Source organism: Podarcis pityusensis, assembly GCF_964106645.2.
Source record: "Podarcis pityusensis genome assembly, chromosome: 8".
NCBI classification, from domain to species: domain Eukaryota; kingdom Metazoa; phylum Chordata; class Lepidosauria; order Squamata; family Lacertidae; genus Podarcis; species Podarcis pityusensis.
In genome coordinates, this window is record NC_138033.1 from 11,168,428 (window position 1) to 11,187,366 (window position 18,939).

At 48.6% G+C, this 18,939-nt stretch overlaps 1 protein-coding gene across 2 annotated transcripts in view; it reads right to left on the reverse strand.

The window, feature by feature from the left end:
• GRIK5 (glutamate ionotropic receptor kainate type subunit 5) overlaps window positions 1-7,601 on the reverse strand; it is a 95,134-nt gene extending 87,533 nt beyond the window's left edge. The window contains exon 1 of one of the 2 annotated variants that reach the window (XM_081018632.1): window positions 6,430-7,601. The gene's annotated coding sequence lies outside the window, so the exon portion shown is untranslated. The remainder of the gene's footprint in view (window positions 1-6,429) is intronic. The other variant, XM_081018631.1, reaches the window with a different exon arrangement.
• Between the last annotated feature and the right edge of the window lie 11,338 nt (window positions 7,602-18,939).

An 18,939-nucleotide genomic window follows, 5' to 3' on the forward strand; every position in this document is an offset into this window, starting at 1 on the left:
TAGCTAATGGGGCCTCCCGCTGCCGCCACATGATTTCTGTTTTCATCCTGAAGCAAAGTTCTCAACCCGAGGTACTATTTCTGAGTTAGCGGAGTCTGTAACCTGAAGCGTCTGTAACCCGAGGTACCACTGTACAACTGTTTTCAACCTGTGCTGCTGTGAGATTTCCCTGCACAGCATACTTTTTAAAGTGTTTGGTGTACTGCCTGCAATAAATTGATGGGTTGTTCTGTTCAGTATCAGAGGTCTTCCACCAGTGGGTCAGGAACCACAGGGAGGAAGTGAGGCCATCCCAGATGGGTCATGACAATGCTGACGCTGCCATGTTGGACTCCAAGCTAAGGCTGACCAAACCAAAGGAGAATTTCATGCAGTTTCTGGGGTAGAGCATCTTCTTCGGATAAGGCACTCATTTTCGCGATGGGTCAAGAGATAGCCAAGAGCCCTTTTCCCCCAATAAAAACAGGATTTCTGGCCAACCACATGCCCCACCTTCCTAGAGCTATGTCTTTAGTGAGGGAGCTTTTCAATGGAACAAGGGACACGCTGCTTGCTTTCCAGTCTGTCTCGACGGCTTTCTAGACTTCTCCCAGAATGGAAGTACTTTGGGGACTGGAATGCCAAAGTGCAGGTAGCTTGGTTGCCCAGCAGTTGACATCATGGCAGCAACAAGGGGACCCAGGAAGTGATGGCAGAAGTCTGGCTACAGGATGTGAGAGTTTACAGACCCTCCAAGTGCTCCTATTTTCCAGGGACAGACCCAGATTTACAGAAGCCATCCGAATTTCTGAATTGATCCCAGAACGTCCGACTTTTCTTTAGGACATCCCTATTTTCATTGGAGAAAAGTTGGAGGGCATGGAGTTATGCAACCTCTGAGCCAAGGAGATACAATCTGTAGAATATATCTGAAGGCAGCCCAACAACAACAACAACTGAATAGGATGTCCCTATTTTCATCGGAGAAATGTTGGAGGGTAGAAAAAGCAGGGATAAAAACATCAGCCTCACTCCACTTCCTGCAGTAGGGTTGGAATCAGGGGGAAGTTAATTTCTTGCTGGTTTTCATTTAGTAGTAATGCTAAGATACCACTGTGTCCATTGCTCTGTGAATTGCCATTTCAAAATTCAATAATATGCCTCATTAGCATATTATAGTAAGTATAGATCAAAAGAGAATGTGGGAAAGCGGGTCCCACATTGCAGGTTAGGAATCAGAGGTGGGCCTCGGTTCTGGAGAAGCTGAAGATCACCGCTCTAGATTTTCCACTTGTTAAGTCTGAATTTTTTATCAGTGCATAGAAATGTTACATTTCTGAACTCCTACTCAGCCTTCCCCAACTTCTGGGAGTTTGGGGCTACAACTCTCAGCTACGCCGGCAACGAACGATGGGAGTTCTGGCCCAAAAGCTTTGGAAGACACCAGGTTGGGGAAAACTTATCTTACCTCTTTTGAACTGTTAAGGCTTATTATGAACAATCTGATGTTTTGCTTTAGGGGATGGTGGGGGGGTTGATAGGGATTTTTCCACCATTTAGGGAAGCAATTGCTCCCTGCAGCCTGTGAAGTGGTACAGTCCTCTCCCATTCAAGGACTCTGCCACCTCATTCCCAACACATTTTACTGCACGTGTAGAAGAAAAAGAGTTGGGCTTATTCTCAGTAGGACAAAACCAGAGTACGACTGCATGCCTCAAACTCTTTCAAGTTAAGGGGAACAACTGGGGATGTTGTGCCCAAGAATCTCCCCGCTCCCCCCCCCCCAAGCTTACGGTGCTAACACAGGGATAAAGCAATGGCAGAATTAAACAAAAATAAAACAGGCCTGCAACCAATGAATTCGCCAAAGGCAGGGAACCAATGAGAAGCAGTCCCCATGCACCCAAATTGTAATGGTATTATTATTATTATTATTATTATTCCGCCTCTCTAGAACCATCAATGTACTTGAGGACAGGAGGCAGATCAGTCTGTGCCCCAAGCAACTTACAGTCTAAACGTTGGCTGTGGGAGACAAAACAAAAGGAGAGGGGCAAGAATAACAAGGGATAAATAGAGCCCCATGTAGATGTCAGTGCTGGGACTTTGGTATTTTTGCGATGGGGGCTGAGGGGTATACTTCTTGGATAAAAACCTGCGGTCTGGGAATAGGGATTCAGAAGGAGGTGGTCGAGAAAGAAATGGACACCACGTAGCGTTCCAGGGAGATGTTCTGGATCATTTTCACAGCACAGCGCACATGTTGATCTCCTATTGTGGTGGGCCCTAAAATCGCCACCAGTCTCCAAAGTCACAAGCATCCCTGTGCCCACCATCTGTGCCTGCTGGACACGACCCATCAAACTGAATTGCAGCCCCCACCCCTGATTTATTGCAGCCGCAAAATGCTCAACAACACTGCCCCATCTTTGCCATCTCAGGCAGAAAGCAAAGCAGAGATGTTTCTCCACTACTGGTGAACTGTAGGGTCACAAAACCCACAGGCCCAGCCTAGACCCACGGAAAAAACTGAGGAATGCTGTGGCCTCGCAGATGGCATTAGCCACGACGGCTGGGGATGATGGGAGTTGTAGTCCAGCAGCATCTCTGGAGAGCCAGACTTTCCACACTCCAGTCCTACACTGGGGGGAAGACATTAAGGATTCCAACTCTTGAACCATGGTCACACCAAACATTTTAACCACCGTGATACCACTTTAAACAGTTGTGGCTCCCCCTCCCAATGAATTCTGGGAGCTGTAGTTTGTTAAGGGTGCTAAGAGTTGTCAGGAGACCGCACTACCCAGCTAACAGAACTACAATCCCCAGAGTTCCCTGGGAAGAGGGAATGATCATTATTCCACTCTGGGACCTGCAGCTCCCAGAATTCTTTGGGGGAAGCTATGAAAGTTTATAGTGCTTCAAACGGAGCATGTGAATGCAGTCATGGAGACACGCCAGACCACGAAACATGCACATTTCCTAAGCAGGTGCCACAACAGACTGCAAACAAGCAGCCAAGTTGTTGCTGAGGACCCAGAGCTCAACGCTGGCACCCTCCAGCCTCAGACGCTTGCATTTTCCTTGCAACTTCCCATCCCTTCTTCCCCAGGAAAAACTCCCCCTGAATAAAACAGCTCCTTTTCTTCCCAGCAAACAGAGCAAGGAGAGCTTGGATAAGGAAACAAGACCTTTTTGAGCTCCCTGGCACCCAGAAACGCCACTGTCCTTTCCCTTTCGCTTCCTGAGCTACACAGAGAGATGTTCAACACAGAGAGAGAGAGAAACCCATGCACCTCCCTGGCCCCCCACCCCATTTCCTCTCCCCCCACCACCACACTCCACCAAAGCCCCAGGAAGGCTGCGACACCCAGACCTCGGCAAATCTGCTGTGGCTGTCACAGCAATTGGATCCCTGTCTCGGATCCGTTTCCGTCTCTTGCCACAGAGCTTGGTGAAGCTGCCAGGGGGATGGGGAGATGCTAACTGGGGCTGGCAGGGGCAGAGCTCTACCCCTCTCCTCACCAACCGCCACCCGCGGCCTCAACAGCTGCTCGCCAAGGCTGCTGCGCACCCAAGACAGAAAGGGGCAGGGAGGAAACGGGGTGGAAATAGGGCACAGGGGTTCCAAAATTCCCAGCTGGTCAGGAGAGGAGAAGGAGGCGGGCACTGGAGAGAAGGAAAAGAGGGAAGTTAGCAGGCACAGGGCACCATGTGGAAGCCGGATGAGATCCGAATAAGAAAGCCTCCTCGGTTGACTTTTAGGGCCCACCAAGGTGGGCGCCAACTAAGTCGTTAACAATTTGCTGCTCTTCCCGCCACCCTCCACCAAATAAATTTTGCTACCTGAGTCGGGCCACTTCACCCTGCTAAGCAATGGCAGAGCCGGCTCTTAATGGAATGCAAAGGGTGTTGGGTGTGAGATTCAAAGGAAGGGAGGGAGTCAGGCGAGAGAGGTCACATCATCACACAGAGAGAGAGAGAGAGGCAAGGGTTACATCCAAGGAGCAAACAAGGAGGATGGAAGTATGTTGGGGGGAGAGCAAAGGGCACCACAGGAGGAGGAGATAGTGGCTTGCCTAAGTGGAGGCAGGCTGGGATGACAACAAAGAACCAACCAAGCAGGTTGGGTTAGGAGCAAGGAGGTGCATCCAGGATAAAGGAAACACGGCCATGGCTGGAGGAGGAAGCAGGGAGCTTATGCAGGAGGTTGCAATAGTGAGATACAAGACAGGTATGCAAGGTAACTGATGGCAAGAGAGAGTTCACTGGGGGTGCTTCCTAATGGTTCGGTTTGGGGAGAGGTGCAGGTGGGAGATTGGGAAGAAAGGGGGCCCCTATTAGGATGGACAGAGGAGGAGAAGGTTCCCAACTATACCTACAGCAGTTGTGCAAGACTCTGTGCAAGTTGTTTCCCTCTTCCACACAGTCGTTAATGATGCTCCATCCTTGGTCATTGCTGCTTCCAGACATGTAGGTGGGTTTGTAAGGAACAATGCAAGAATATCCCTGCAGGATCAGGCATTCTGTCCTCACAGTGGCCTACCAGGTGTCCCAGTGGGAAGCCTGCATTAAGGGACCCAAGCACAACAGGGAGATCAATGCTGGATGGGAGCTTGAGGGTGGGACCATAACTCAGTGCTCTACAGGAACAAGGTCCAGGGGTTCAATCCCTCGTATCTCCAGTTAGAAAGGGATCAGGAAAGACCTCTGCCTGAGATGCGAGAGTGAGACTGCCAGTCAGAGAAGGCAGCACTGGGTTAAGTGGACAAATACCGTAATCTGGCTGAGTCCTCTTCCTAAGTCTCAAAAGCCTTCCTCTGTTTTGCATGGGGAAGATTCAGAGAGGAAGGTGGGGTTGTGGGAGCCTGGGGAGGGGGAGCTGTAGATACCAGGGAGAATATCCGGTGTTATGGAATGGGGGGGGGGTTGAACCCGAGAGCTGCCAGGTGTCCTGGGCAGAAGGATTGGGACTGTGGCGAAGAGGCTCAAGAGGATGCAAAAGAAGACGTCAGAAGAATGGAGAGACCTCAGGAGACCTTCTGAGGGAGGAAGGAAACAAGGAGTGACTGCATCGTGGGGTGAAGGAGCTGGAAACAGAGCAGGGAATGTATGTGGAGCTAAAGTCTAACTTGAGAACAATGGACCTAGAAATTATAGCAACAGAGGCCTACCTTCCAGGGCTGTTGTGAGGATTACCAGAGCAATGCATTGTGGGCGAAGCTGGGAAGCTTCTGATGGTTTTGTTCTGACACACAGAGAATTGCAGAAGAGCCAGGAAAGGGGACAGAACGAGAGAAGTGTTTCTTAAAAATTACACAGGGAGTGAAGGAGACTTGCGCAGGCAGGCAGACTTTGTGTAGCCCGTGGCAACTAAGAATGGCCTAGAGGCAACGGAGCCTTTGTATCCTGAAACAGAGTTGGCCCTTCCTTCCTTCCTTTCTTTCTTTCTTTCTTTCTTTCTTTCTTTCTTTCTTTCTTTCCACCCCTTAGACCACCAATATGCCACAAAAGACTGGTGCAGCAGCCAGTTGTGAGCAAGTGCACTAATGAACACACACACACAATGTGGGCTAGAAACTTGTGCAGGCTTAAACCCATCTCCGAGACATGTATTCCTTAGCTATCCCCAGATCTCTGCTCTCCAACCAAGAGTCTGTTGGCCTTGCCTACAGGGCTGGAAAAGCCCCTGGATTTGTCCGATGCCACCCACCTGCACCATCCCCTCCATTAACAAGGAGGAGGGAGGGCTGTGGCCTGGGCTGATGGGCCTGGCTAACAGAAACAACCTAGGCCAACTGGGAGACCAAGAGAGCTCTCTGGCCTAGATTGAGGGAGCCAGAAAGCCTAGGAAGGCGAGGGAGAGGCAGTGGGGAGGGGGAAGCCCTGGGGTATTCGGCTGCTGTAAATAAGTCTTTTTCTAAAGCAGCAGTGAGCGTGCGGCTCAAATGTAATAATTCATTGGGGGGGTTTTTTGTGGGGAGATGGGATGCGAGGCGAGATTAGGAGGGGAAAGACATGATCTATGGCAAGCGGTGGATGGTGCAGGAGGGTGGGCAGATGGGAAGATAAACTGCATCTTCGTGTGGCATCTCCCCACCCTCTCCACGACCCCCACCCACTCACCCCAAAAACCCATTTCACCCAGTTCCGCCACCTTCTACGGCATACGCCTCCGTCGAGCCACCCAACCACTCAGCCCAAACACAGCAATCTGAAAGGCAACCCACCCACCCTCCAGCCTCAAATCCAAACACCCCCTTCTGATCCCTGCCCCCCAAGACCCACCAGTTCCCCCCCATCACCCTCACATATGCCTGTAGGGCCCTTGGACGGAGGCCACATCCGAGGGAGCGAGGAAAGGGGGACAACAAACACAGAGGCACCCTCTTTCGCCCACCCCACATCCCCCCCCAGAAGAAATGTAAGAGCTAAGTGCTCCCCACTTACGGAATCCGTGAACTGCGCCCCCCGGCCTCTGTCTCCTTGCAGCTCCCCCTCTTCGAGAGTGGGGAGGCCCACTTTCCTCTGTGGTCTTCCTTGGGGAGAGGCCGGTCTCCCCCACCCCTTTCTTTTATATATATATATATATTTCTCTGGAAAATAAAAGCGTACACTCTCCAGATCTCGGCTCCCTCAGAATCTCCCTTCCTCGGAGTATCCTTGGAGAACTCTCGGATCACCTCTCCATCCAGAAAACAGCCCCAGTACCGCAAGAGAAGAAAATGGTCGGGGGGGGGGGAGAGTGAGACAAGAGGGGTCCTTTGCTCCCAGGGGGCCTGGCCCCCCCAGCCCCTTGCAGCCAAACCGTGGTGCACAGCAAGTTCAGGGTCGTGTGGGGTTGTTGGAGGAGGGGGGGGGCTAATCAGATGTCTCAGGAGTCAAAGCCTCGCAGGCCCCCTCCTGTCCAGGGGGGGAGAACTGCCCATAAAATAGGAAACTCCCCATGTCCGTCTCTCCAGGATGCAGCACCCCCCTTTTCGGGGGGTGGGGGTAGGACCCCCTTCCCGGACCCCCTCCTCTGTAATCGAACGCTGTCTTCTTCTGGCTCACCCCCCCCCCCAATTCCGGATTCTGGGAGCAAACGTCGAGCCTCCTTCTGCAAATTGGGTGGGAGAGACGCAGCGCCCCCCCCCCTTCTCTCTCTCTCTCTCTCTCTCTCTCTACGATTCTTCAATCATTCGGCGGCGGCGGCGGCGGAGGCAAGCGAAGTGGAGGGGCGAAGATCCGCGGTCCACGTCTGGATGGTCCTCCCGGGGGGTGGTGATGGGGAGGAACGAGATCTCTCCGGTTGGCCCCCCCTCCTCCTCCTCCCCCCGTTACCACCCACCCCCCAAAGCCAGGCGGGGGAGGCCAGAGGCTGCGATCTGTTGGCTGCCAAAGCCGCAGCAGCCAAAACGCTCCTTCCTTCTCCCTTCTTCTTCCGCCCTCCCGTTATCCAGCTACACCCCCGTGGAGAGAGGGGGTGGGCGATGCGCGGAAGCGGAGGTGGCTGGGCTGGGGGGGGTGTCCCTTTGGGGGTGTCGAGGCTGGGAGGGGCGTTGGCCGGCGGCAGCACTGCCTTTTTCTCTCCCACTGCTGGGAGGGGGTGGTTGACTTGGGGAGGGGAGCGCGGCGTCGGCGTCGGAGGAGGGAGAGGAGAGAGGCGCATTGGCATGCGCTGCATCGCTTCGCCGGCGCGCACAGAATCTTGATGAGGCTCGCTGCAATCCGGACTCACTCCGGCGGCCCGCGAGGAGCGGGATTGCGCGCGCGCATCTGTGAACCTAAGATGCGATGTGTACCCAGACACCTGTTCCCCCCCCCAACACACACACCGACGCTCAGCTTTAGGGCGGTAAGGACTGCACATAGCAAGAGTGCCTCTGAGCAAGTGCAAACTGCCTCTCCTTTTACCACCGCCTTGCATCAACATCTTTTTTTTTCTAGGTTGGGAGTTACCGGCACTAAACAATTATGTTTAGAATCCAAAGAAGGTTGCGAGGTTTCTTAATGGATAGCGTTTTTTCATTTTAGTTGGGACCCCTCGCGCCAAAGATTGTGTAAAGTCACGCCCAAGTCACATTCTGGTCCGCCATCTTGGTTCAAAATGGCAGCTGGCATCCAACGTTGATGAGTTCCGCTGCCCCCACCGCAGGAACCCTGGCGCCATGTTTGGCGGCAATATCACCAGAAGTGGCTGGAACCTACAGTGGTACCTCGGGTTAAGTACTTAATTTGTTCCAGAGGTCCGTTCTTAACCTGAAACTGTTCTTAACCTGAAGCACCACTTTAGCTAATGGGGCCTCCTGCTGCCGCCACGCCACCGGAGCACAATTTCTGTTCTCATCCTGAAGCAAAGTTCTTAACCCGAGGTAATATTTCTGGGTTAGCAGAGTCTGTAACCTGAAGCATATGTAGCCTGAGGTACCACTGTATAGGGAACAAATGGACAGACCCTTTTCCAAACTAGATAGTAGGTTTTTATTTTTCATTAGATGTCCTGAACAGACCATTGCCAAGAGAGTCCCACGCAAATCGCATTTGTCTTCAAAAAGAGGAAAGTCAAGAGGATCACATCTCTCCAGAATGCTTGGCACGATTCAAAACCACAACAATAAGAGAAGCTCTTCTAGAAGGTATCCAAATGGGCCAAGAGGATGCCAGTGTGGTTAAGCAGCAGAGTCAAGAAAGCTACTAGAGGCAAGACAACAGAAGTCTTATCCAAATGAGGAGACAAAAAAGAAAACACAACTTGGTAAAAGGAATGCAGGCAGACACTGGTTGTCACATCATGGTCACACACACCCCCAACTATGTCATAGCATGGTGAGGAATCTTTGTCAGCTTGAGGGCCACAATCCCTTATGGGCAACTTTCCAGGGGCCATGTGCCAGTGGTGGGCAAAGCCAGAGGCAACTGGGGATTAGAGCTACGAATGCAAATATTACCTTTGTACAGGAAGCTGCTTTCTTCGCATTCTCGCACCTGTATCCTCCATCCTAGGTCACACCCACACTATACATTTAAAGCATGTGGCTTCCCTCCAAGTAGTTTGTTAAGGACGCGGGGAACTGTAGCTCCGTGAGGGATGAACTGCAGCCTGCCATTCCAGATGTGGTCGGCCCACACCGCTTACCATTCCTGCCCACTGGCTGTTCCAGCTGGGATTTGTTGGGAATTGGGATGCCAACAGGACCGAGAGGCTCACCGCTCACAGCTTCCTCATCCTTGGCAATAAAGCCTTTCTCCCATTGTGTGCTGTCATGAACTTAAGCGTTTCCACTTAGCCATTATGCCTTATGGCCACTGACTGGCAAACAGATTGTTCGCCATGAATTTGTGCAACTGAAAGGCATTTGCCATTGCAGTACCTTGGTGGCGCTGTGGGTTAAACCACAGAGCCTAGGACTTGCCGATCAGAAGGTCGGCGGTTCGAATCCCCGCGACGGGGTGAGCTCCCGTTGCACAGTCCCCGATCCTGCCAACCTAGCAGTTCGAAAGCTCGTCAAAGTGCAAGTAGATAAATAGGTACTGCTCCGGCGGGAAGGTAAACGGTGGTCCCGTGTGCTGCTCTGGTTCGCCAGAAGCGGCTTAGTAATGTTGGCCACATGACCCGGAAGCTGTACGCTGGCTCCCTCAGCCAATAAAGTGAGATGAGCGCCGCAACCCGAGTCGGTCACAACTGGACCTAATGGTCAGGGGTCCCTTTACCTTTACCTTGTGGCAGAGTGGTCCATAAATCAACAGGTCTCTCTGGGGTCCGGCTATGATGCTTCTGGCTGCTGAGAGTAGGTGGGTTATAGGCTCTTTATAGTGTGAATGAGCATTCCTGCCTTGGAAAATATTCAGTAGGGCCAGTACATTTTTCATGTTCACATTTTACAAATATTTTAAGCAAAAATCCCAACAAAGTTAGTCTACATTTCTTTCAACTTCCCTCCCCTCCTTTCTCCACTTACTTAGTTTATATCTTTTTTACTACAGCTTTTCCAGTTCAAACCTGTTTATGAAGTTTCCCTTATGTTCTCATTTTATTATTTCTTACTGCATGAGTCTAGGTCTTCCTGGACACATCCAGGAATTGGGCTGCAAAATGGTGTCTGGGCAGCTGAAGAAACTGGGAAAACCGTGATTTGTTTTTGTTTTTTTAATGGTTAAAAAAAAAATCAAGAAAAACCCAAAAACGTATTTTGGGAGGGAGATGTTCCCAAAAAAAGCTCAACACCTTTGTCTGGATTTTCACTTTTGAGAATATGGCAATCCTAATGTCAGTCCTGCTAATATTTTAAATTGTTCACAATGTATTTTCAATTAATCAATAAAATTTCCCGTTCTGTTTTAAAAAGTCTATCTTCTTGCTTTCTTATTCTTCCCATAAGCTTCACCATCTCTGCGTATTCCATCAATTTTGTTTGCCAGTCCTCCTTTGTTGGAACTGTTTCTTTTTTCCATCTCTGGGCATAAATCATTCAGGCATCTTTAGTAGCATACATAAATAATTTTTTCTGTTCTTTAGGTACCTCTCCACCATGTATTCCTAAAATAAATGCTTCTGGGTTTTTAAAAAAAACAAAGGTTGTCTTCAACATTTTTCCCCAATTCATTATAAATCATTTTCCAGAAAGCTTTTGCTACTTTACATGACCACCACATATGGAATAAAAATTACCCTCCTTCTCTTTACATTTCCAACAGGTATCCGATTCTGACTTATATATTTTTGCTAATTTACTAGGAGTCAGATACCATCTATACACCATTTTCATATAATTGTCTTTTATCACATTACACGGTGTAAATTCCAAATCAACGTTCCATAACCTTTCCCATGCTGCCAATTCAGTATTATGTCCTGTATCCATTGCCCAGTGTATCACTAATGATTTCACCTGTTAGTTCTGGAGCGGCTTCCAATACCTGTGTAGTTATTTTGCATATTTCTTGTAGGACTGCCGTCCAAAAGGGTTGGAGTTTTGTAGGTCCTCCCTGCCCCTGCCTGGAATGCCTGTGAGACACATTTAAACAGGGAAGGAGGGGGCTTGCAAAGCCATCAGTTAGTTAGGAGAAAGAGGAGGGTGGAATGTGAGATAAATGGGAGGAAGAAAGAGGGAAAGAAAGGGGTCGTGCCCATAGTTGGCATGTGGCCTCCAACAGATTGTCCCCATGGCGAAGTGGTCCTCAACAGGGGTAAAAGTTTCCCCACTCTCACTGTAGGGTATATAAGAATGGAATAGGATGAATCAAAATTGCAAAAACATCAATCGCAGCAAGAGAGAATTTCTGTAACTGGCAGACTCTTACATATCTGAAGATGCTTATCCCACTGTCTTAATCTCTCTTCTTCCCCCCCCCCCCCAACTAAATGTACCTCTCTCTTTTTCCCTTCACTCTCTTCTAGCCTGCTCTGCATTCCAAACCCTTTATCATCTTTGCTTCTACTGGTCTCTCCCCATTTCCTTCTACATACACGCGTCACTTTCACTAGGGACCAGAAATGAAATCAGCGATTCCTCAATGGAGCGTCCACCTCCTTCGATAAATTCTGTACTAAAATGTTCAACCAGAATTGCTTGCAGCTTGAAAGCTTGATTCCGGTCTGGTGGTCTCGTGTGTGTGTGTGTGTGTGTGTGTGAGAGAGAGAGAGAGAGAGAGAGAGAGAGAAAGAGAATGCTTTAATTTATTTATTTTGTGCTGCCTTTCTACAAATTGCACTCAAGGTGGCTTGACAAACAGTAGCACATCATAAAAATATAATGCGAGATGAAAATGCAAGTGACAAAACGTATAGCAGCAGCCAAACTCAGGCTAGCAGAATGAAAGAACAAGAGCCGTAAAAGCTATAATTCAGACATTGCAGGGCTAGATCTGAAACATAAAATACGAAACAAAGTTAACGAACTGGCAAACGTGACCGAGTTAAAGCACAAATGCCAATTGAAACAGGGTAGGCTTTGCCTGGCTCCCCAAATGCCTACTGGATCAGACCAAAGGTCCAGATATTTGAGTATCCTGTTCTTACAGTGGGCAAGTAGATGTCTATGGGAGGCATGCAATGCACATGAGTACAGGACCAGCAGTTCCCACAAACTGGTACTAAGAGGCACATTGCCTCTGACAGTGGAAGGTAAACTATAGCTGCAATGGAGGGTATCATAGCTATCATTAATTTGTCCCATCTCCTCTTAAAGCCATGCAAGCTGGTAGCCGGCACTCTATTGTGTGGGAGCAAATCCCCCCCGTTTTTAACTATGTGCTGCACGAGTAAGTCATTTCCCTTGTGTAAGCTGAATTTCCCAACATTCAGCTTCATGAGATGGCCCTCAGTTCTTATAATAGACTTCTATTAACCCATTCTCTCTGCACCTTCCCCATCTTACTTGCTGTTTTCCTAAATCAAAAATAAAATAAAATAATCCCCAGTATTGTAAGCGAGTTGATCCACGTCCGTGATCGCTCTGGTTACCGTTTTCCGAGCCAATGTAGTTTTTGAGGCATGGCAACCAAAACCGTTCACGGGATTCCAAGTGCAGCTGCACCATAGATTTTGTATAATATAGGCAATTTTATTTTCAATCCTTTTCCTAATGAGCCCTACAATAGAATTTACTCTCTTCGCAGCTGCTGCACACTGGGTCGACGCCTTCAACGTGCTCCCACTGCAACCCTGAGAGCTCTCCGCCGATCGCTCACCACCAGTTCAGACCCTACAAGCAAATCTGCAAAGTTACATTTCTTATTGCCCTAACGTGCATCACTTACAGTTGCTTACCCCCAGCTGCATCTGGGATTTTAATGCCCGTTACTGAGTTTGGAGAGATTCTTTTGGAGTTCTTCCCCAACCTCATTTTTTTTTAGCCATACAGCTCACCCCAGAACCCTCTTGACTTTCCCTTCCAGTTTCCTTCTTCCCTGTCCCCTTCCAGTTTTTGTTTTTGTTTTTTAAAAAAAACCTTTCTTCTTTTGAAGCCAAATGTGACTGGTTTGGACTTTCTTACGTAATTGCAGTTCTATGTCACCTTTCCTCCAAAATTGGATGGCATAAAATATATTTTTCATTTTTGTTGTTGTTTAGTTGTTTAGTCGTGTCGGACTCTTTGTGACCCCATGGACCAGAGCACGCCAGGCACTTCTGTCTTCCACTGCCTCCCGCAGTTTGGTCAAATTCATGCTGGTAGCTTCGAGAACACTGTCCAACCATCTCGTCCTCTGTCGTCCCCTTCTCCTTGTGCCCTCCATCTTTCCCAACATCAGGGTCTTTTCCAGGGAGTCTTCTCTTCTCATGAGGTAGCCAAAGTATTGGAGCCTCAGCTTCAGGATCTGTCCTTCCAGTGAGCACTCAGGGCTGATTTCCTTAAGAATGGATTGGTTTGCTCTTCTTGCAGTCCATGGGACTCTCAAGAGTCTCCTCCAGCACCATAATTCAAAAACCGTAGCTTTTATTATACGGACCTTTGTTGGCAAGGTGATGTCTCTACTTTTTAAGATGCTGTCTAGGTTTGCCATTGCTTTTCACCCAAGAAGCAGGCGCCTTTTAATTTCGTGGCTGCTGCCACCATCTGCAGTGATCATGGAGCCCAAGAAAGTAAAATTTCTCACTACCTCCATTTCTTCCCCTTCTATTTGCCAGGAGGTGATGGGACCAGTGGCCTCACAACAACTACCCTATGAGATAGTTAGGGAAAGATGACTGGGAATTGCTCAATGCCTGCGTGGAGATTTTTAGGTAAGTCACTCTCCCCGCCCCCCAACCTGGTCTTCGTCTGACGCTCTAATTCAGAGCTTTCCTAACTGTGTGTCGCGACACATCAGTGTGTTGTCTGCAGTTTGTGTGTCACTCAATCGCTCCCTATGCTCCTCTCAGGGCTGGAAAGGGGTTAACCTCCCGTTTGCTAGTACAGTAGTACCTTGATTTACAACCATAATCCGTTGCAGAGATCCGTTTGTAAACCAAAACAGGTTGTAACCCAAGGCGCGCTTTTGCCAATGGGGGCTCCAATTTTTTTTTGTTAGTAATAATAATAATAAGAAGTAGTTTGTAGTCCATAAAAGGTTGCAAACCAGGACATGCACTTCCAGGTTTAACGTGTTTGTAATAAAAAACATATGCAAACAAAGACGTATGCAAATCAAGGTACCACTGTACTGTAAAACTGAATTACTGTGTTGCAAAATGACGCATGTCTAAAAAGCATGTCACCAACCCGAAACGTTTGGAAAGCACTGCTCTAATCGAAGGCTGGCCATCTATGCTAACTGCTGGGGCAGATTATTTTGAAGTACCTGAAGTGTGCAGTAGCATTTAAGCTTTATGCTGGTACTTTGTACCTAACAACAGCTAGCTACACATCAGTTGCAGATGTTTTAACACGTACACCTGAAACTGCAAGGTGTGAATGCAGCAAACACCTGTATAACACCGGAGCATCGCTCCAAGGATCAAGATTAATCATGACACCTTGCTAAGCAGACAAATCAAGGGCCACATCTTGGTTTCAGCTGTTTAATATGCAAGCTGGCCCTACAATTGGTATAGGCACCTTTGGGTAGAAAGGGATTAGGTGCAAGGTGCAGGGGGACCCAAGAACTTCGCATACCCATTGACAGTCTTATTTAGGCATAGTGGGTTGCTGGTTGCTTATTGTGCATCATAGCAGCAAAAGGTTGGCAGATCCACACCATACCTCAGTGTTCCGCTCCTTATTAGCTTGCTTTCCCTTCCTACTTTCCTTTCCTCCCTTGTGTGTTTTGAAATCTGCTTGGGGAGGGCTCCAGGAGACGCACAACACACACAGAGAGCACATTTTAAGCACGTGAAATCCTGGGAAGTGTAGTTTGTTAAGCATGCTGGTTAATTGTAGCTCTGTGAAGGGAAAACTACAGTTCCCATGCCTCCTGTTTTAATCTCCTCTACCTCTCTCTAAAGGGATGCTGTGGGTTAAACCACAGAACCTAGGACTTGCCGATCAGAAGGTTGGCGGTTTGAATCCCCACGATGCGGTGGATGTTAGGATATTTCCGTTCCACCTTAAAAGGGAGCAGGCTTTGTGAGTCAGAGTCTGCGTATTTCCTGTTCACAGGATGTTTATGTTTTCTGTTGCTTTCGTTTTCTCTCTGTGTCGTAGACACTAAAGCAGGCAGTCACGTTTTTCTGTGTTCTGATCAACGCTGAATAAACTTGTAAATAATGCTCTCCTGAGTGCGACTTTGGCTCTGCATTATCTGCTGATAGAGTGTGCATGAGCTGTGGAATGTGGCAAGATATTTTCTAGAAACTCATGTCGCTAATTGCTGATACTGCGTGCCTACGGGAGGTCGATGGATCGTCCGGCAGACGGCTTGGGGGCCTTGATGGACTTTATCTCCCTGGCAGTATCCCAACAGTGAGCTCCCGTTGCTCAGTCCCTGCTCCTGCCAACCTAGCAGTTCGAAAGCACATCAAAGTGCAAGTAGATAAATAGGTACCGCTCTGGCAGGAAGGTAAGCGGTGTTTCTGTGTGCTGCTCTGGTTCGCCAGAAGCGGCTTAGTCATGCTGGCCACATGACCCGGAAGCTGTACGCCGGCTCCCTCGGCCAATAAAGCGAGATGAGCGCCACAACCCGTCGGTCACGACTGGACCCTAATGGTCAGGGGTCCCTTTACCTTTACCTCTCTCTCTACCTGGAGCTAGGGGAAGAATCCTGCAACCCTCCTGGCTCTAATGAGCTCTGTTTGAGTGCAGATCCATCTCCCTTACCCCTGTGTACAGTGGTACCTTGGTTATCGAACTTCATCCGTTCCGGGAGTCCATTCGACTCCTGAAACAGTTCAAAAACCAAAGCGCGGCTTCCAATTGGCTGCAGGAGCTTCCTGCACTCAATTGGAAGCCTTGCCGGATGTTTGGCTTCCGAAAAACGTCCATAAACAGGAACACTCCCAGGTTTGCGGCGTTCAGGAGCCAAGCCATTCCGAGAACCAAGGTACCACTGTATCTTGGATACACATTCCTTGTAGCTGCTCCTTAGGTTCCCATGCACTGAAAGGACTTCGTAGGGAAGACTGAATAACAGTTTCAACTCATTCCCATTCCTTTCTTCTTGCTTGCCACTTGCCTTCCTCGCTGCCAGCTTCCCTCCCCATCATCCTCAGCACTGCCCGGTCTTCCTGTTGCAACTTGTCTGGGTTGAGTTCTAAAGCAGGCTTGGAAGCTGCCATCTCCAATTCCAGGCACAGACAGCCCTGGAGCAGAAACGGGAGGGTTGGCGGTCCCTGCTCCACATGCGCAAATATGTATTTTTTTAAAAAAATTAAGTTTCTGGCCTGTTTGGTGCAGGGTAGATCAGTTTTGAAAGGGAAAACCAGCGATGTACGTCAGGGAGGGAGAGGACCATCTCAGGGAGGTGTTGATCTATGGTGCAACCACATTTGGAATAAGATTGCGTACCGTTCTGTTCGCCTCACCTCCAAAAGGATATTGAAGAACTGGAAAAGTTTCAGAAAAGAGCGACAAAAAGGATAAAAGTGATGGATCTACATTAAAACCTCCCACCCAAGAAAAAAGGCCATATGCAGATAAAAGCCAAAGGCCTGATTTAAAAGAAATGTTTTTGTCTGGCACCTAAGATATGCAATGATGGTGCCAGGCGAGCGTCTTCTGGGACAGCATTCTATAAGCAAGGAGGCACCATTGGAAAGGCCTCTTCTTGTGTTGCCGCAGATCTTTGGAGACAAAGAAAAAAAGAGCTAAACCAAATATGCTGAGCCATGCAGAGAGAAAGGGCATAAAGGTCAGAAACAGAGCCCAGTCATTTGTTGCCAGTTGAAGTTAAAGGTAGGTCATATATGAAAAAGTTGAAGACCACCACCATATTGCCCCTGTAACCACTGGGTAGGGGAGAAGAGGGGCCACCCGTGGACACTTTATTAAATCCAGAGTTACCATTTTCGTGGACTATCCAGAGCTGTTTTCACAACTTGTGCCTCAAGGGAAAAAAATTAATCCAGAGAATTTATCCACAGCAAATCATTGCCTGTTGACTCCCTGCATGATATGGTGACCTTGTGACAACTCTGGCTTTTCCCATTAGCTTTCACTCATGGTGAGCCTCCTGCCCTGACATTCTTCAGGTGCAAATAGGCCATTCAGTTACTCCCACTGGAGATGCACCACGGCCACTCAGGAGGGTAACATCTCTGTGTGAAAAGCACTGCTCTAGGTTTTCCTCCTTCCAAGGATTTGCTTGTAGAGTGTGTAACTGCGATGTATAACTGTGGAGAACAGTATAATCAGCTAACAGGTTTTGGGGGAAAACCACAAAAAACATTTGCTAGAAATTTCACAGTGATGTGGTTTTTCACAGAAAAATCTCCATCTCCTAAGCTCATTAGTAACGATAAATGGGTGTCAACTGCCAATAAAGTATCAGGAAATTTCAAAGATTTTAGCTTTGTTTACTAAATACACGTAAATAAGCGTGCTAAATTAGATCACTCTCTAGGGCGTTGGAAAATGTTCTAATGCAAGCTGAACACTTTCTGATGCAAATTACCTGTATCTGCATAGGAAAATGTTCCTAATGGAAAGTCACCTTGCTTTAACCCGCCCCCTTCCTGCTCCTGTTCCTGAAACATCCCCCCCCCCAATAAAAAAGGCATGCATGAAAGAAAAAATACAAGAAAATAAAATTACTCCGAAGTTCAACAGACCATTTCTTTCAGTACCCCTGCCATGAGTCTTCACTCCTGAAAAGATGTTCCTGCTGAATAACTTGGGGAGCTTCACAAAAGCTAGTGGAGAAGTTATTTCCACAGGAGCGCCATGTATAAATTGGAAGCTTTTACTTTGGGAAAATGCAGACACACCTAGCCATTAAAACAACAGCAGACCAACAACTCCCATTATCTTGAATCACAGAATAACGCCTCCTCCCTCCGTGCTTAATATTGCATTAGCACATCTTCAACGTACGTGCCGCTCAACCAGAAGGTGCCTTAACGTGCCAGAGGTAGAAACGGAGAGGTATTAAGGACACAGCCATGCCTAGGGAATAGCAGCCGCGTTGCAGCCAGGCGGAAAGAGAGAAATGACCAGAACGGGATCCTTCCTCAAGCTGTCGTGACACCACTGAAAGCGCCTCATCAAAACGCACAGGAGAAGCTGCTCTGCGGCCCTGGGAGAATGGAAAGCGTGTCCATGAGAGCACAAAGGCAAATGTTCTCTCATCTGATGTGCATTTCAGTGACTGAGCCCTCACAGCTGGTGTCCTCAGCACCAAGGCCAGCTCCTTGGCCAGCGAGGAACAGGAGATAAGGCGCAAACTAAGAGAGAAGATGCTGAGGGAAGCCCCATGGCATAAAACACCCCGCCAGAGTCGGGAACTCTTTTCCTTCCATCTGCACAGACTCCATGTGTGATTATGTGGGTATAAGGGGGAGAAAAGCCACCTGCTCCAAGGTCCCCCGGGCAGCCTAAAAAAGGAGCAGCAGCTAGGAATCGCTTGCATCAATTGTTAGGAAGGCGAGAAGCTGCCTTTTGCCAAGTCAAACCATCGATCCATCAAGCTTGGCACTGTGCTGAGAGGCGTTGGTTTCTGCAGGCTTTGAGGCATGGGCCTCTCCCCGCCCTACCTGAAGAAGATGAGGATCCAAGCAGATGCTCTACTTGGGCTGCAAGGGTAAAGACAGCAGAGGGAAGCACAGCAAGGAGGAAGGAAGAAACCCTTAGCTTGGCTTTACCTGCAGTGCAGAATACAACCTGCAGCAAGCTGTCCCCCAACTGGATCCTGAAAATGTCCATAGCTTACATTTAAAGGGACCTGGTGCTTCTGTTTGTCCAGGGATGGAATTTTAGGTAGCTCTTCTCAGTTGGCATTTATTGGGACCCAAATCATTTACCTTCTAATCAAAATGTTCTTCTTGCTTCCACTTGGGTAAGTGACAACCTCTGTCCAAATCCAACTAGGTCTCTCTACCTCCACCGCACCACACCCTGACTTTGTGAC